The sequence below is a fragment of the Pteropus alecto genome, unplaced genomic scaffold, assembly GCF_000325575.1.
Source record: "Pteropus alecto unplaced genomic scaffold, ASM32557v1 scaffold74, whole genome shotgun sequence".
NCBI lineage: Eukaryota > Metazoa > Chordata > Mammalia > Chiroptera > Pteropodidae > Pteropus > Pteropus alecto.
The window spans coordinates 3,024,597-3,040,988 of record NW_006436291.1 but is presented as its reverse complement, the minus strand read 5'-3'; the positions used below and the strand labels follow the sequence as shown (position 1 = coordinate 3,040,988).

The following is a 16,392-nucleotide window of genomic DNA, read 5'->3' as shown; positions in this document are numbered from 1 at the left end:
GAATGCAGCGTGGACCCCGCCACCAAGCCTGCGGGTGCTCTCCCAGTCCCTTCGCCCCTCCCTTCCAGGGGTAGCCACGCCCCCACGTGTGACCCCATACATTCGCTTTGCTTGCTTTTGAATTTATGTGAATGGGGTCGCAGAGGGCGCGTGTAAAGTCTTTTGAATGTTTGTTGGACACCGATGCTGTGTGAGGCGTCTTGCAGATGTTCAGTGCGTCTCTCTGACTTGTCTTTAAATGCATACAGTTTGCTCTCCTGGGTGTGCGTGTGACCCCGGACAGGTCACAGAGACGTCCCCGCGGTCAGTCCTCAAAGACCAGACTCGCCGACGACCATGCTGCGTGCTCACATCTCCGCTGTGTAAACCAGTCGTTTAAAACCCACCGTACCTGTGAATTCGACAGGGTGATTTGGTTTCTGTGTTGTTGGGAAGTTTTTCGAAGTCATCTGCACTCCGGGCTCGAGTGAACGAGTTAGGAGCGTGGAGAGAGGAAGCCACTGCTAGGTTCGGGGACAGAGAGGGAGATGGCATTCAGAAGTCATCTTACGCGGAGCCACCGGAGGAGACCTGGTGTCTGGCCAAGGCACAGCCACCCCAGCAAGGCCCCTCGAGCCCCTGGGTCGACCCGACGAAACGCTTGCTCACCCTGGCCATCCGGGAACCCAGCCTGTAATGACCGCTGCCCTGGGCAGGGAGCGTCCAGCGTTTCCGTCCTGCGGGCCGGGCCAGCCTCACTGCTCTTAATGTCTTGGTAATCTGTGCCCGTCACCTGCCAGAAGGGTTTGGGGCAGCTTCGGGAAGGGAAGCCGAGTTGCGTCAGGACAGTTCGTAACTCAGGCGGACTCGGGTCTGCGTGCCGCGTTGACCACGTGCCGGCGCGTGAACGGGCCCCTGGCGTCCCCCTCTGTGGAAGGGGTGATGATAACTGGGTGATTGCAAGCATCCACTTAAAAACATGTTGTGGAAGCACCTTGCACAAATAGGCATTCGAGAAACGCCAGCTCCCTCCCCTTCCCCGGAGATAAGATGTCATTGCAATTGTGCCTTAAATTCAGTCCCAAGCTTCCTGGCTGACCAGGCAAAAACGAACACAATGCTTGCATTGTTCTCGTCCGATTAGAATAATGTTCTCAGTTTTCCAGGAAATATAAACACTTTCCTGGTGCTAACTCCTAAGACAACTTTATTTTGAAAGCCTGAGTAATTCGGTTGATAGGTTTTGCAACAATGACTTTTTTCCCCTCCCAGAAGATGGAAAAATCAGCTTTCCGTCTCCCTAGCTGGTATTAACCCCTTAGTTAAGGAAAATCCCGACACGAGGACATCAGTGAAGCAGGGGAAGCCACAGCCTCGGCGTGAGGATCACGTTAGCTCTGTTTCTGCTTTTCTTCCCTCGCTCTGCTTAGTGCCTTCCAGCAACGACGGAAAACAGGGCACGAAGCCTGCGTGAGGACGGGCCCCTCCGTCCCCCCAGTGCTCCAGGCGGCCGTGTGTCTGAGGCCGCGATGACACTCGCGCACCATCGCGGGTCGCTGGGAGGGTGAAGGGGACCACACGCGTATGAGAGTTGGGTGCATTTTGGCGTCGGGGAGGTTGGGACGGTGTCTTTCCTGCACGTCTGTGGAAGCAGTGAGTGTAAACCTGGTTCGTCGGGAACCGAGCGAGCTGTTGCCACATGCCGTCAGTGCCTCGTGAGGGTGTGTCGCTCCCTGAGTGTGAGCTTTTGCTCAGGGGCTCGTGGGCTCGGGGACCTGGAGCCGCACCTGGCGGGGAAGCCCGAGGTCGGCAGGCCTGGAAACTCCAGAGCCTGGATTGGCGAGTGACCACAAGCTCGTGTCCTTGCAGTTGAGTTCTTTGTGTTTTCATAGAGGAGGTGACCACACACACCCACACACACATGCACACACACACGCACGCAGCGTGGAACCGAGGTGTTTCCTGGCCCCAGTGGCCCCGGAGCCCACCACACGCATGGGGACTCCGGACTGGCAGAAGCAGAGGTGAGTGGGCGGTGAAGGTGGGGGCCGCTTCGCAGTGGGGTTCTTGGGGACCCTGTCAGGAGCTGAGCTGCTCCATGGCACCCTGGGTCTCAGAGCCACCAGCGCAATGGGGGCGGTCAAGGGCCTCTCGCTGCGACCACAGCTCTGCAGGGGAAGGTCCGCAACCGCAGAACTGGTTGGAATCAGCGCTCCGAGCCCAGAACGCCTTCCTCCTGCCCTCCGCCCTCTCCGGGACCCGGCTTCTGTCCTTCGAGATGACTGATCTCTCCTCCTCCGTCCCCTGTCCCCAGGCAGGGGACTTTCCCCTCACCACCATGGCTAACTTGGTGCTAAATAATTATGTGTAGCCCACAGGCACTCGATAAGGATCCACTGGTCAACCAGCTAATATTATGGTCACAGAGGGGGTGATGCCCGTGAGTCTCATGCAAGTCTCTTTCTGTTATTCTAAACTCCGAAGCTCGGTCATTGTGGCGACTCTTTCTTTCATGCCACAGGAGGCTGAGTTTACTGATGGACGCTGAAGTTTTCATTACAGCTGCATTCATGAACGAGAGAACCTGCCGTTTTCCCTTGATGTCGAAGATTTTGCGTGGATGATGTTCCTATTTACATCACGGGAAGCGTGTATTGGAGAAAGGCCGTTTTATTTTAATTATGGATGTTTCGAATGATTGGTCACTTTTAAAATAAACCATCCCCTGGGTGAAACTGATCTAGGGCCAGTGGCTGGGTAGATGGGTTTCTATGACATTAAAATTAATTGACGTAGCAAAAATCGGCCGGAGCTGTTCTCCTGTCCCATACCTGTGACAAAACCACGGAGGGCTCACTGTCTAACACACAGCGGAGAAGGTCTCTGTGTCCTTTGTCACATGCAGAGGGCCTGCCTGTAAGTCACGCAGCGCTACAGTGTCACGGAGGGTCTCAGAATGGCATGCGCTGTGAGCTTCGCGCGTCGAGTGTGCGCCCCGTGCTGATGTGCTGCTCGCGGAGGCTGTCACACTGACGCAGACGGTCGCTCACGGAGCCCTCTGTACAGAAGGCCCGGTGGGCACAGGGAGGCCAGCCCCAGCGGAGGGGTCGGGGACCCACAGGGGATGCGGGTCTCACAGCGACAGACGTCAGCTGAGGACCGGGTTCGACCTGAGACGTAGGGACAACGCCCACGATCTTGGAGCTGCCATCTCCTCCTCCATCGGGCGGGAAGCGGGGTTCTTGGCTCGAAGCCCCGGGGCGAGGGTTCAGCCAGGCGACGCCTGCCTGGGGCTTGCCCCACGGTGCTGCCACGGGGTGTCGGGGTGCCCTCGCTGTGGTCACAGTCACGGAGCGTTTAAGTTCTCCGATGAAGGGGGCGCCCGGTACGGAGGTCCCGTCCAGTCCTGTGTGGCCGCCGCTGCTTCTCAAGGCGGTTCTTGGGGAACCCTCAGGAAAGCGTGATTTCCCGTTTCGTTGAGACGGGAGGAGGTTTGTTGGAAGCGCGGCTGCTCTCCGCGGGCCAGAGATACGGGCCAGGAGGGAGGGTGGCTCTTGCAGGCCAGTCGGACTCCTGCCGGGACGGCCACCGGGCCACAAGCGGGTCCGTCCGTGATCCCTGAGGCTGCTCGTCAAATTCAGATGCAGCTTTGAACTGCGTGCAGGTCTCCCAAATTCAGTCTCAGAGCTTCTCCCTGTGCAGACACCCAGCCCTGTTTTAAACAAGCCAGGCTTTTTATGAATTTGCTCGTGAATCTGAGATCTGAGTTTGGGCTTAGGCGGGAAGATGGTGTTTTGGTGTCCTCGGCCATGGCACATCAGACAAACAGTGCTGGCTTTTTAAGGAAGTGGCGCTTTGTGACCACGAGAGCATCGTGGGAGCGGGAGTGTTCCCGGGTCGTGACCACGTCCTCTGCCATGGCCCTGGGGACCACTGCTGTGCATGCAGCTGGTCTCCCAGGAAGGGACGGCGTCCCTAACGCGGGGTGTCGTCACACCGCGTCGGAGAGCGCGCGTCCGGCTGGAAGCGGTTTCCGGCTTAACCTCTTGCTGACCACGTGACCTTGTGGCCTTGTGGCACTTGCTCCCGGGTCGTTGTGACCGCTTTCCTCAGCTGGTTTCTGTGGCATCACGATTTCCTAATATTCTTTCTACTTCACTAACATCCCCTCCACTTGACCTCAGTGAGGGACCGTGGTGGGCTCGGTGCTGCGTATCTCACGCACCCCCATGAAGGAAAAGAGGTCATCGTGAGGATTCGGCGGGTTCCTGGGTGGACAGTGTCCAGCACTGCTCCTGACTGACCACAGGCACTGCTTCGACCTCACGCCACCGCCCCCCCACCCCAGGGGTCAAGCAGTGGCTTTCCATCCAGAGCCATCCCTTCCCTGGACTCACCCTGTCACCGTCACGGTTTACGAGCTCGTTCACATAACGCCGTGTCCTTGGATTGTCATCTGAAGCTGTCCATGACCTCGTGTGTAAAGGCCGCTAACGTCTCGAGAGGACAGGGGTCTGCCCAGGGTCACCCAGCCTCCCCTGGGGCAGCGGCAGACTCCGGGTCGGGGAGCGTACGCGCTGCAATTCTCCCTCCCCCAGGCTGGGGTCAGGGGCAGACCGCTGGCCGTGCCTAGGGCGGGCGAGGGCCTGGCGTGCCCACCGTGTGGGAGACACGAGCCGGCCCCTCCGCCTCCGGCCTCATTGACCCAAACGCCTGGGATTCCGCAGACCATGGGAGCCGCTCAGATCCAAACATTTTAAGATGATACCTTGAGTAGTAAAGAAAGAAAATAATTTTCCTTGCGGAGGATGCGTGCGTCGCCTCCCGGGGGCGGAGGAGGGCTGGCCTTTGGAGGCGGACAGTCGGCGCACCAGGCCGACTGTCCTGGTTCCACGTTTGCGACCACGTGTCGCCCCAGCACGGAGCGCTGCGTGTTTGGGGGATAAAGCTGTTTTTGTTTTCCACTGAATACCGCAGTGTTCCTCCACGGGGAGAAGGGATGAATTACAAGTTCACGGAACTTTTCCAGTGGCGCCGGCGGGGAGGAAAATTAGGTGCTTGTCCCCAGGGACAGACGGCATTGAGCCTGGGGACGTTTTCGCCCCAGCTCGGTGATGTGCAAATCCCAGGAAGCGCCTTTCATTGTGAACTCGTGTTAAACGGAGACATTTAGCTTTTCCTCTTCAAAACGACGCAGCTGATGCTCGGGGCCCTCCAGCCCCTCACCGTCTCAGAGCTAGGGTTCAGATCCGCCGGTTAGCCGGGGGAAGTCCTTAAACCAAATTTCTGGGTGTGGGTTTTTTTTTTTTTTGGACAAAAGTCACTGGTTATTAACAGACTTTTCAGTTCTCTGGTTTACTAGCTGTCAAAGCCTTTTTTAGAAATAGCTAACAAACGCCTCCGCTCGGAGTACCACGTCCCTGAAAAAGAACCAAACCGTTTTCAGCAAGATTTTTTTCTCTTTCCTTATGATGCCAGACATCCTCCGGTGTCTGTGAGGGGTGGCCGTGCAGGCCGCCTCCGGGAGCTCCGAGACCGGAAGCCGCCTCCATGAGTGACCGGCCCACTCCCAAGGCAGGCGGGAGGCCACCGTCCACCCTTCCTTGCCCTTCCCTGCTCTTCACCCGTGTCTCCCAAGGCGGTGGGCTCAGCCCTCGATCTTTAACTAGCCGGTCACCCAGCTCTGTCCCTGGTGCCATCGTCATCCGGGGTACCTCCCGTCCCTCACCTGGGCCATCGGAATGGCCCCCCTGTCGCTCACGGATCCGCCGTCCGTGCCCAGGCCGCTCCCGTCGTTTCTCCTCCGTGGGGCCACCGCAGTGACCTTGCTGGCCACGCCTTCGCCCAGGCCAGCGGACTTCCGGCTTGGGGCCGGCACGGTAAGGACAGGTATCCCCGTCCCCAAGGTGAGGAAACTAACGCTCGGAAAGGTCACGCGACTTGCTCCAAGGTCAAAGCCAGGTTTCCGGTGATCTGCCATTTCCACGCTGTTCCACGCACCCTCCAGCTTGCTTGCCTTTGTTCGTGTCGTCCGTCTGGGCCCCTCGTTCTTGAGACAGATGCCTGACGCCGGCCGGCGCGGGTCGGGTGCCGCCGCTTCCGTCTGCCGTAGCCCGTGGTTCGCCGCGGCCGCCCCTCAACGCTGCGCGTCAGCGGACTGTGCATAAGCCTTTGGACACCATCCAGGGCGAACACCCTCAACCTCCCCGCCCCTGTCGTTTTTAAAATCCTCACTGCTGGGCAGAGCAGGAGCCCATAGTAGATGCTCAACCGACTGTAACAACTGGGTTAGCGCATTTACGCATTCAGCCAGCAGTGTTTTCCGAGTCGCTGGGGTGTGCGCAGGGCCGTCTGTGTGATCAGTTCAGGCTAGAGATGGCGGCTCTGTCTTCGGGGAGCAGCAGCCGAGCCACCGAGTCCGCCTTTGGGTGAGCGTCTCCACCGTGCTCGTGTCCTTTGTGAGATGTGGCTCATGCCTGTGTGACGTACTCAGAGCAGCAGAGAAGGCGGCCCATGGGGCCTGACCCTCGCCCGCTGTCCTGCTGCGTCATGTGGCTCTGACGGTGTGGCCGGAGGAGGACAGGCTGGCGAGGCGTGGCTGAGCACAGCTGTCACTCGGGCGGCCGGGAGGACGCGGCATGGTGGCCGGGACAGGGCAGGGCTCGGACAGCCGCGGGCGGCTTGGGGAACCTTTCTGCCTCGGGAGCGGCAGGAGGAAGGGGCCGAAGTGGAAACGAGGGTTTCGGTGGACGAGGGGGCTCTGCAAAGCACCCCCCGGACGCCACTGAGAATCAGCTTGCAGTGGGTGTCGGAGGGGCCGCCGGAAGGGGAGTCCGGCGTTGGAAGCAGGAAGGGGACCCCTGGAGTCCGAGGGCGTCTGTGCACTGCGTGTCGGTCGCTCGCGGCCTCTCGCTGTCCAGGTTCTGTCCCCCGGGCACCTCTGAGCTCCGCCGGACGATCCCGAGGGCTGTTTGCCGGCGCGGCCCGCTCTCCGCCGTGCTGCCCGGTCCGCAGAAACGCCGCTTCCGCTGCTCGCTAGCGGCGGTCATTACCGTGTAAGGGCAAAGCTCCGGGCATCCGTGCTGGCGAAGCAGACAGACCCCCTGACTTGTCCCTTTGCCACTCGTATAGGACGCTGGTAACCAACATTTTAATTAACAGCAACAATTGCTATTTTTAAATTAAGAAGCGCGACGTAAGTCTCTCTTCATCCTGGGCCCCCGGGGAAAAGGAGCCTCCTGAATAATTAATTACTCGACGCCATGGCTCACCCGCTAGGCTGCCTTGGGGACCGTCACTTTGTCCCGGGCCTCTGCAGCTCACTGCTATTTACGGCCGAGCGTTGGCACAGTCACCCGCCAAGCCCTGCACACGCCTGCGTGGGGACCTCGTCGCAGGCCCAGGGCATCCTGGGGCGGGGCGGGGGCATTTCACACCGGTGCTCCAGAAACAGCGCCGACTCCCGCCAGCTCACTGTCTGACTCTGCGAGGGAAATCGGTTTCTCTGAGGCTCACCGACCGTGACTTAGAACAAGAAAAGGTGTCTTTCCAGTCAGATTCCGCGTTCAGTCACCGTCAGCGTCGCACGCCCGACGACCTGTCCTCAGTGCCTTTCACAATGTGAGCCCAGAGGGACGAGTAAGACAGGCCTCGCTGCCCTCCTGGCCCCAGCCACTCCCCGCCCAGAGCGAGGAGGACTGTGTCGGGTGAGCGTGCCGAAGGCTCAGGCAAGGTGAGCAACGATATGTGGGAGCTGGACACGCAGCCGTTCCTGGGCGAGGTCACTCCACCCTGACTCAGTTCCCACCCCACCCAGTTGGCAGAGACGCTCAGGTGCGTTCGAGGGGGTCCCCAGGGCCCCTTCTCGCTCTACGGGTGCCATGATACACCTGGCCCCTGGCGCCAACCTTGGGGCAGCCCAGTGTTAGAGTCGCCTGGAGGCGGGAATGGTCCTCGCGAGTGCTGGGCAGCAGCAGGAGTCACATCGTCCTTCGTTCGTCATTCGGCCCAGGGTCCTGGTCCTCCCCGAACCAGGCACTGTCCTGAGCACGTGGGCTGTGTCTCTGCTTTTACTGGAAAAAGCCCGGCCCTGGGTATACGTGATGAAATGACATCTCCAAGCAGGCCGAGGGCCCGGCCGCGGCCCACCGGTCCCAGTTCTCCCATTAATGGATAACTGTGCCTCCGTCCTCGTCGTCCAGCGGACGAGCAGTAGTGGAGGGAAGGAGAGCGATCGAAGCGCACCGCGTGGTTTCTGCAAACGAGGGAGACGCCGACGTGCGACGTTGGAACGGGGCAGGTCCGATGCACCCGGACGAGTCGGGGTCCCCTGGGCACGGCGCCCCCTCTGCAGCCCCGGACCCTGGGCTCCTCCGGGGGCAGGGAGTCAGCCGGCATTGTCTTGGGACATGGCTGCGCTGACTCGGTTTACTGCAGTCACATGACATATGGTGTGGGGACAGAAGCCAGCACCCAGGAAGCCAGAGGTCTGTGGGGCTGGGGTTCAGGGTGGGACCCCACGGTGTGGGAAGGGTGTGGCACAGTGAAGCAGGCTTGGTCATAGGTGCGAAACTAAGAACAGGGGCGAGGGAGGGCAGGCACCCAGGCGACCCTGTTACGGAGTGGCACACCTCCGAGGAGGTGACACGCTTGAAGGAGCGTCACCCGCTGACCGGCGGAGGGCTCCGAGCGGTTTCCCTTTGCACACTTGCTGACTAGCTAAAACCATCTCCTACAGAGCGGCGGCCCCTGTTTCTGACAGGTCCAGAACATTTCCAATGACATCTGCTTTTCGCCCGTGGGAGTTTTCCAGGGCATGGATGTGGCTCTTGGCTGAGCAGCTGCCCATGAATAATTCTTACAAGGTGCCGTGTTTCTAGAAGTCCAGCTCGCTGGTCACAGGTGGACAAAATGGGGCGGCTGAGAAAATGGGTCTTCTCTCCCGCTTTAGCGTCGCTGTTTTAAGGATCCCCCCACCTCTCTTCAAGCTGACGTGCTGGCTGTGGGGTGGGCAGAATAAGGGTCTCCCGAACCCCTCATCGTTTAGGGAGCTTCCACCGGGAAGACCCAGCTGCGCCCTTGCGCGGGTCCCCGACCCGGGCACGGCCAGCGCACGTGATTTCCCTGCTCTCTGGGCGGTCCGCCTAAGTGAATCGTCTGCGTCATCCCGATCGATGGTGCGTGACACGTCTTCCTATTCCAACGTGCTGACCAGCTGACTGCTCGAGACACCTCAGTGCCTTTTGGGAAATGCGAGAGCCTGAAACGCAGCCGGGACGGGGCCTGGCGAGATGGCGCCTGGCCACAGTTCATGGTGTTTAGCTGCATGATCTGGACTTTTATTTGTGTGCCCGTGGCTTATAAAATGCTAACCGTCGTAAAGTTTGCGTTTTAGATGCACTACACGTGTAGAAATAGATATGCAGACTTTTTAAAAATGTAAACGCACATCCAAAAAATGTTTAAATGCTGTTGCCCATTGAAAAAAGGAGCTTGTAGAGATACCCTCAGTGGTGTACGCTTCCCCCACAGGAATGTTTATGAGGCTTCGGGCCAATGATCTGGATGACAGAGGCTTAACTCTCGTCCGAGTTTGGAAAGATTGCCCAGTTCTGACCCTCTCAGAACTTGACAAGTCAGAAATAATTTGCATTGTTCTCTTAAATGGAACAGTTCCAGTGGATCAGTTCTAAACGCTGTGGTTTTAGTTTCCTTTTTGCAAAGTTTGGATGCACAATAACGCGGCCGGGTCTTTCCGTATCTTGTGAGAGATCAGGACCACGCCCCGGAGTGAGGCCACTTCCTGCAGGAGTGCCTGCCCCTCCCCCCCTCCGCCCCCGTGGTGGACTTCCCCTGTCCCTTGTCCTCACGCCACCCCGCTCCCGGCTTTAGCCGGGTACCGGCCCTGCCTCTGCTCCCGGCACAGACACCGGCCGGGCCTGTGCTCGGGGCAGACCGCTGCCCCTCCATGGCCAGAGGGTCCAGGTCTTAGAGGGCCAGGCTGCTCCCACACACCCACTGCTCCCCACAGGATGTCTGCGGCCAGCCTGGGCCTTTCTAGATCTTTCTGGCCCGTAGACCACAGTGGAGCCCCTTCTAGAGTCAGAGGGGATTATAAAGAGTTCTCTAGTACCGATGTCACTCTGAACAGAATGCCCTTCGTGGGACCCCCTGCTGGCAGGCAGGGCCCCTGACACTAAGAATGTGAAGACAAGGAAGACACGGTCCCTGAGGGAATGACAGCTTCACGCAGGGGGAAGGAGACAGAACGAAACAAGCACGCAGGTGCGAACCGCGGCGTGGGCCGGATTCCCTGTGCGGCCCCGAGCCGAGGGCGGTCTCAGCAGCCCCGATGCCCGCATCCCTGCTCGGCGTGACACCGGTCACGGAGCTCGCCGGCTCTCTGCTTCTCATCCTTAAACTGGGACTCGGGGGGCTCCCTGGGGCCGGCCACGTGCTGTGAGAAAGCAACATAAGCGGCTGCCGAGGCGCTCGACCGACCGACTGATCTCACAGCTCTGTCCCCTGGTGTGGAGGACGGTGCCCCCTAAGACCAGGAAGCATTCCAGTTGTGGAGTGACACTGTGCACCCTGCACAGGGACACCCCCCTCCCAAGAGGCGTGTCCATGGGGTCCAGTCTCCCGGCCCTCAGTCTTGTAATGTGCTTATTTCGCCTCTTCCAACGCTTTGCTCCTAGGATGGTGGCCATCTGCCTCGGAGCCTCGGGCTAAAGAAAGCGTTCGCGTGGCCAGGGCTGACTGCAGCGGATATTCTGGTTGCTTGGTGTTTGTGCTACTTCTGTACTTGGAGAAATGGCTACTTGTGGTTTCACGCTGACATGTGTGAGCCCCAAACCAATACAATGTGGGAGCTATCTGCAGAGCCCGCTGTTCCATGTATTCTTGCTGTGTGTGTGTGTGTGTGTGTGTGTGTGTGTGTGTGTGTGTGTTTTAAATAAAACATTCGCTCGAAGTTTAATTCAAAATGATTATTCATGTGCGTTTGGGATTTAGCCAATCACGCTCGCTCAGTTATTTCACCAGCTGTTGACGGGGTGCCCGCCTGACTCCCCACCCGACTGGATTTTCCCTTGTGGTTTCATTTGGTTTGACTCAAGCCTACGGCCCTGCTTCAGCAGATGATACGCTGCTGCTTATCTTTGGGTTTTATTTTATGTTCCCATGACTCGACATTGCATTGGAAGGTAGTTTGGGGCCTTCTGTCAGTCCTCCTGAAATAGTAAGGGTCCCTTCCACCCCTGACTTGTCCCCATGCTTGGCCCCAGGCAACCACCGTGAGTCACTCTTTCCAGCATCTTAGGTTCTTTCTGGGGATTGGAAGGGGTAGGCTCTTGTAATAAGTTATTCCTACAAAAAAAAAAAAAGGCAGTTCCCAACCCCCCAGCGATCACCCGCTGCCACACTCAGTGCCCCTCACCCTCCGCCAGCTCCCCGGCGATCACCCGCTGCCACACTCAGTGCCCTCACCCTCCGCCATTTCTTTTCTGTCACACTGGGCTCCGCTGCATTCTGGGGACTCGGTGGCTTCATATGTTGCTCCACAGATCGATCCTCAGTTGCTTTTTTGAAGATTGTTTTTGGAATTTTTTATGTAGACAGTTATGCCATTTGAGAATTAAGGAAGTATTATTCTTTTCCCAATTTCTACGTCTTTGATTTCTTTTTCTTGTCTTATCGCATTGACCAGGACTTTCAGTCCAATGTTAAATATGACGGTGAGAGTGGACAGCCTTGGCTTGCCCAGAGTTGGGGGTGGGAGAAGCATTCAGTCTCCCACCGTCAAGAATGATGTCAGCTGTGGACTTGCCCAAGCAGACGTAAAATTCCTTAGTGACCGGAACAATCGCTTCTGCTTCTTCGGCTTTGAGCCTGCTTCACAGGTCGGCTTCGTAGCTGGCACGACAATCTGCTCCAGCCGTGTGCTGTAGAGCCCTCACCGCCTTTTGTTAAAAATCTCCAGCCTGGCCATGACCGCGATGAGAAGTTGTCTGTTTGGGTGGAGAGCGCCGTGCACGGTGTTCGCTTTTCGATCCAAACGTGAGTCCCTTGTCTCTCAGTGCAGATGTGGGATGACAGCTGACACGGTCTCCAGCCACAGGCAGGGGCAGGGCTTAGGGTCACAGCCCTCACCCCCGTACGAGGCCGCCCTGCTGGCTGCTCACACAGGAGCCAGGGAGCCATGTCTGTCAGCTGAGGGCGAGCTAAACAAAACGCATCACACCCATCCAAAGAACAGGGCTCGTCCGCAGAAAGGAACGAAGCCCTGGTCCGCGGTACGCCATGCGTGAGCCTCAAAGCCACTGTGTTCAGTGAAAGCACCAGTCGTAAGCGCCACATGTTGTGGGGCCACATTTACGTGCAAGGTCTAGAAATGGGGACTCCAGAGGTGAGAAGTAGGTCGGTGGTCACCAGGGGATGGGGGCGGGGAGAGGGTGGGCCGGGGAGCGAATGAGCTAATGGGCACTGGGTTTTTCGGGGAATGATGAAAATGGACCAACGTTAGGTTTTGTTGATGGTTGCGAAACTGTAAATGTGCTACAAACCGTTGAATTGTGTACTTTACAGTACGTAAGTTATATCTCAATAAAACTGTTTTTAAAAAGAACCTGCGAGTTGTTAAATTAATGGAGAATGAGCCAACCGAATAACGATTAAGCTGGAAAACTGGGGCGAGGAGCCACCCCAAGCAGGTGTTAGGAGGCTGTTCCCTAGGGAAGATGGGCTGAGGGGACTTCCTCGGTTGGAGTGGGCATTGCAGGCTACAGAAGGGGCAGCTGACCAACCGGACACCTTGGGGCTAGATTCCAAGCATCGCAGATCTAGGTCAGCCAGCAGACTCCATTATCAGCTGACAACCAGAGATGACAAAACAGTTTAGGGCAGGACCATTTTGAAAGCTGATGATTATAGCAAAAAGAATTTATCTTCATGCAGAGAAAAAGGCTTCGAGGAGACATGAACGATGAGGCAAAAATGGCCACAGGCCGCCAGTGCTGTAGAGAAAGGAGCGGCTAGAATTAGCCGCTGACACCTGTTAACCAGGAAACTAACTCTCTCTTTTTCTTTCTTTTTCAGACTATAGCCTGAGTTTTCCCTTGGTGAGTACAAAATTTTTAAAAATTGTTTCTCATGTGTAGTCACCTAGCTAAAAAAATGTGTGTGGTTTAATTGCTAGAGAGACATTATCTTCTGGAGAAAGGCGGCCATGTGGTCAGCGTGTCGCATTTGAGTTTTATGCCTTAAATGTCTCGCATGGGCTCACATCACACTTCTCGTTACATCATTTTTTTTCTTTCTTTTTTTTTTTTTTTGCATTTAAAACCTGGCTCAGCCGTTCAGTATTCTGAACTGTATTGTCGAGAACACAATTTCCACATGCTTTCCTTCTACCGACTTCTCGCGTGGTGAGGGGCCTTGGCTTATCTCAAAGGCACACGTTCGGTGGCTGTAAGGGAACACAGGAGCACAGAGCCGCGCTCGAATTAATTGCTTCTCGAATGACCTGCGGTGGGGAGGGCTGCTGAAAAGGGGCTTTTCTGGATTGCAGTTTGGGTAAAAAAAAATTTTAAAAAGTGTCGTCATCACATGGTTTTATGCCTTTTGAGGTCCAGGCCACACACCCTGGTCTTAATGTCCTAGTATTTAGCAAAAAGAATGCCATTACCTTTTTGCGTTCTACTGACTCAGCTTATTTGGTGCCAAGTCCCTAAAGAGAGCGAGAGCTTTCGAAGTGGCGGCAGCGTGGGGGGTGGCGGCTGCGTGGGGGCAGGCAGCCCCTGGCCTGCCGTGCTGCTCATGCCTACCTTTAGTGAGGGGCCCAGGACGTGGGCAGCTGGAAGTTTTGTTTCTTAAACGCGTCGCCTTGTTTGAAATACTCGGACCCTGCTCTGAGTTATCCCACAGTCGATGCGTCAATCGTGTGGCCTTGCTCGCCCTCTCTTTTGGGGGTTGCCCTCGGTGGCACCGTTTTACCGGGATGTCCATGCTGCGGTTATTCCCGAGTGATCAAATGCACGTTTGTTACATGCACGGTCGCTCCCTGTCTCAAAGGAGTGTCCCATAGAGTCACCAGTGTATCGAGACAGGGACTAGGAGAGCTTCCCTTTGCTACCCGCTGACCCGACTGCGTTGTCCACATTCTCCATCACGTCGCCCTTGGACGTCGTCCGTTCTGAATGGCGTGATCTCCTCGGGCAAGTGTCAACCGTGGGATCAAAGAGAGGGGCCACTACTGGATGATATTAACGGAATAGAGACTTAGTGACAAGAGGTATACAGCCTCTCGTTGTGTCAGAATGCGGCCTGAGAGGTCCTGGCTCATTCGTATCTCTGTGGATGGACGTGCAACGTGCCCATCAAAAGCAGTGGACCCCGCCATGCTGGAATGAGATCTCTGAGGGTCAGCCCCCCAAGACGCGTCTCCTCCCACAGTACAAGGCACAGACTGTGGTTTGTTCCGAGGGTCTGGCTCAGCACCAGCCCTTCGGCACCCAGTCCGGCCTCCCAGCCGAGCCCAGGATTTCTGGCCTCTTGGGAGGTTGGCCCGCTGCCAGGAGAGGTGAGCAGCTCTCGCGGCGGTGATTCTGTGACCCACCTCCCTGCATTGTCTCAAAACCAGCAACAAACTGAGCGGTTCGTCCGCAGGCCAGCGGTCACTGAGCGTTTGTCTGCCAGCCGGCATCTCACCTCCGTCTCCACGGACACTTGGGAGCCAAAGCAGCTTTGGGTGGCATCTGCCTCTCCTTGGTCCCATCCTTGGCCTCTGTTTCAAGAGGAAAGTGAAGTTCTGCTGTAGGAAGCTGTGAGTTCTCAGCAGAAGTGTTTCTGGATTCAGGAATCTCTCTCTTCGAGATGAAGAAAGAATGCTGGGGGCACAAACCCCCTTCCTGGCTGCCCGATTCCCCGCCTTCGCTTGGAGCCTTCCCGCTGGGCCGCAGGGTGGGGCATCAGATTGGCCTTTTAGCCCATGGCATTTTCACTGCGTTAGCAATGAGACTTGTTCCAGAGCTTCAGGATTTCAACTAACAGAAAGATTTTATTGCTAGTTTGTGGAATTAGAAACTTGCTTTTGAGTCTGTTAGAGCTAAGTAAATAGCTCCTGCTGGGCAGGGCGGGAGAGATTAAGCTTCCTGAGGTTGGGGGTTGTCCCCAGTCCCCCCTAGCCACCGTCCACCCGCTGGCCAGCTGAGAGCAGGAGCCCAGCAGGTACCTGCCGAGGGAACATACAGACTGCGGGACGCTCCTTTTCTCTCATCTGCCAGTCACTTCCTAGGATTATCGTGCCATTTAAGCAAGACGACCCAAAGTCAGCACTTAATAAAATTGTTATTACAAACACCATCATGAAATTAGGGCAATCGTTTTTAACTTTTAAAGAAGGCATTAACTGGGTAGTGACGTATATGCCGGTACTATAACGGATATCAAAAGAGTTCCCTTTCCAACAATAAATGATGTTTCATTTAAAAAATGTTAAGATTTGACTTCCAAAAAAAAGAAAGAGTCAAATTTTTCCCCGGTTAAACTGGAATGAGGAGTGTTTTTAGCAGAGCCGCCATCCTGTTTTTCTCCCCGCCCCCTCCCCCTTTTTTAGTATTTAAAAGGAAACTTGGGACATGATACTATAGTTCGTATTGGTTATTGATCATCCAATATGACCAAAGTTTCTTCAAGAGGAGAATGTTTGTTGCAACCCGGTGGGTGTTAGTGGCACAGCATCTAAATAAAGCAACAGAATTTCGGAACGAAGAATTTCTAGAAGGCGCAGAGTTAGGGCTTAGATATCTCCTCCAGGCTCGTTGGTGTCTCGTGTTGTCATACCGGAGGGCATCCGCCAGCAAGTAAAATGAAATGATACGTAACTTGCCTAGTTCACCTCGGTTCATCGAAATACCAGAGGAATAAAAGCAAACCAAATTCAGCGCTCGTGTGAAGTAGCAGTGCGTTTAGTTTAGAAATGAACTTGGAGTGTTCATTCGCCAGCCTGGTCCTCCGTGGCAGTCTGCGCTTCCTCCTGTCAGTTTGAATACGTGTGATTTTCTTCCTTGGCATCGGTCTGAATGGTCATCATGGCGGGAAAAAATAAATAAATAACATGAAGGGGTAAAAGTGTACGTTCCGCCAGGGCCGCTGAATCCCCGCGAAGCGCCTTCTGCCCCCTCGGCTGGGCCGCGCTGTCCCTGTGGGGACAGGCACCCTGTCCTGTGCTGGTTCTGGACCCGCAGAAAGATGCTCACGGTGCACGATGCACAATGCATGCAGCACAGAAGCTTCCAAAACTCCCTACGAGATTCGAGTCCTGGGTCCCTCCTTTCTTTGCTCTGTTTCTGGGGTTTTATCAGCATCCGTGGATTCCCTGGCTTTCCTTTCTGAGCAAGAAGCGTTTCTCCCAAC

At 56.3% G+C, this 16,392-nt stretch overlaps 1 protein-coding gene across 1 annotated transcript in view; it reads left to right on the top strand.

Annotated features, from left to right (window-relative positions):
* The first annotated feature begins 6,200 nt into the window (after positions 1-6,200).
* PTPRE (protein tyrosine phosphatase, receptor type E) overlaps positions 6,201-16,392 on the top strand; it is a 93,673-nt gene continuing 83,481 nt past the window's right edge. The window contains exons 1-2 of the mRNA XM_015590168.2: positions 6,201-6,407; positions 13,075-13,097. The gene's annotated coding sequence lies outside the window, so the exon portion shown is untranslated. The remainder of the gene's footprint in view (positions 6,408-13,074; positions 13,098-16,392) is intronic.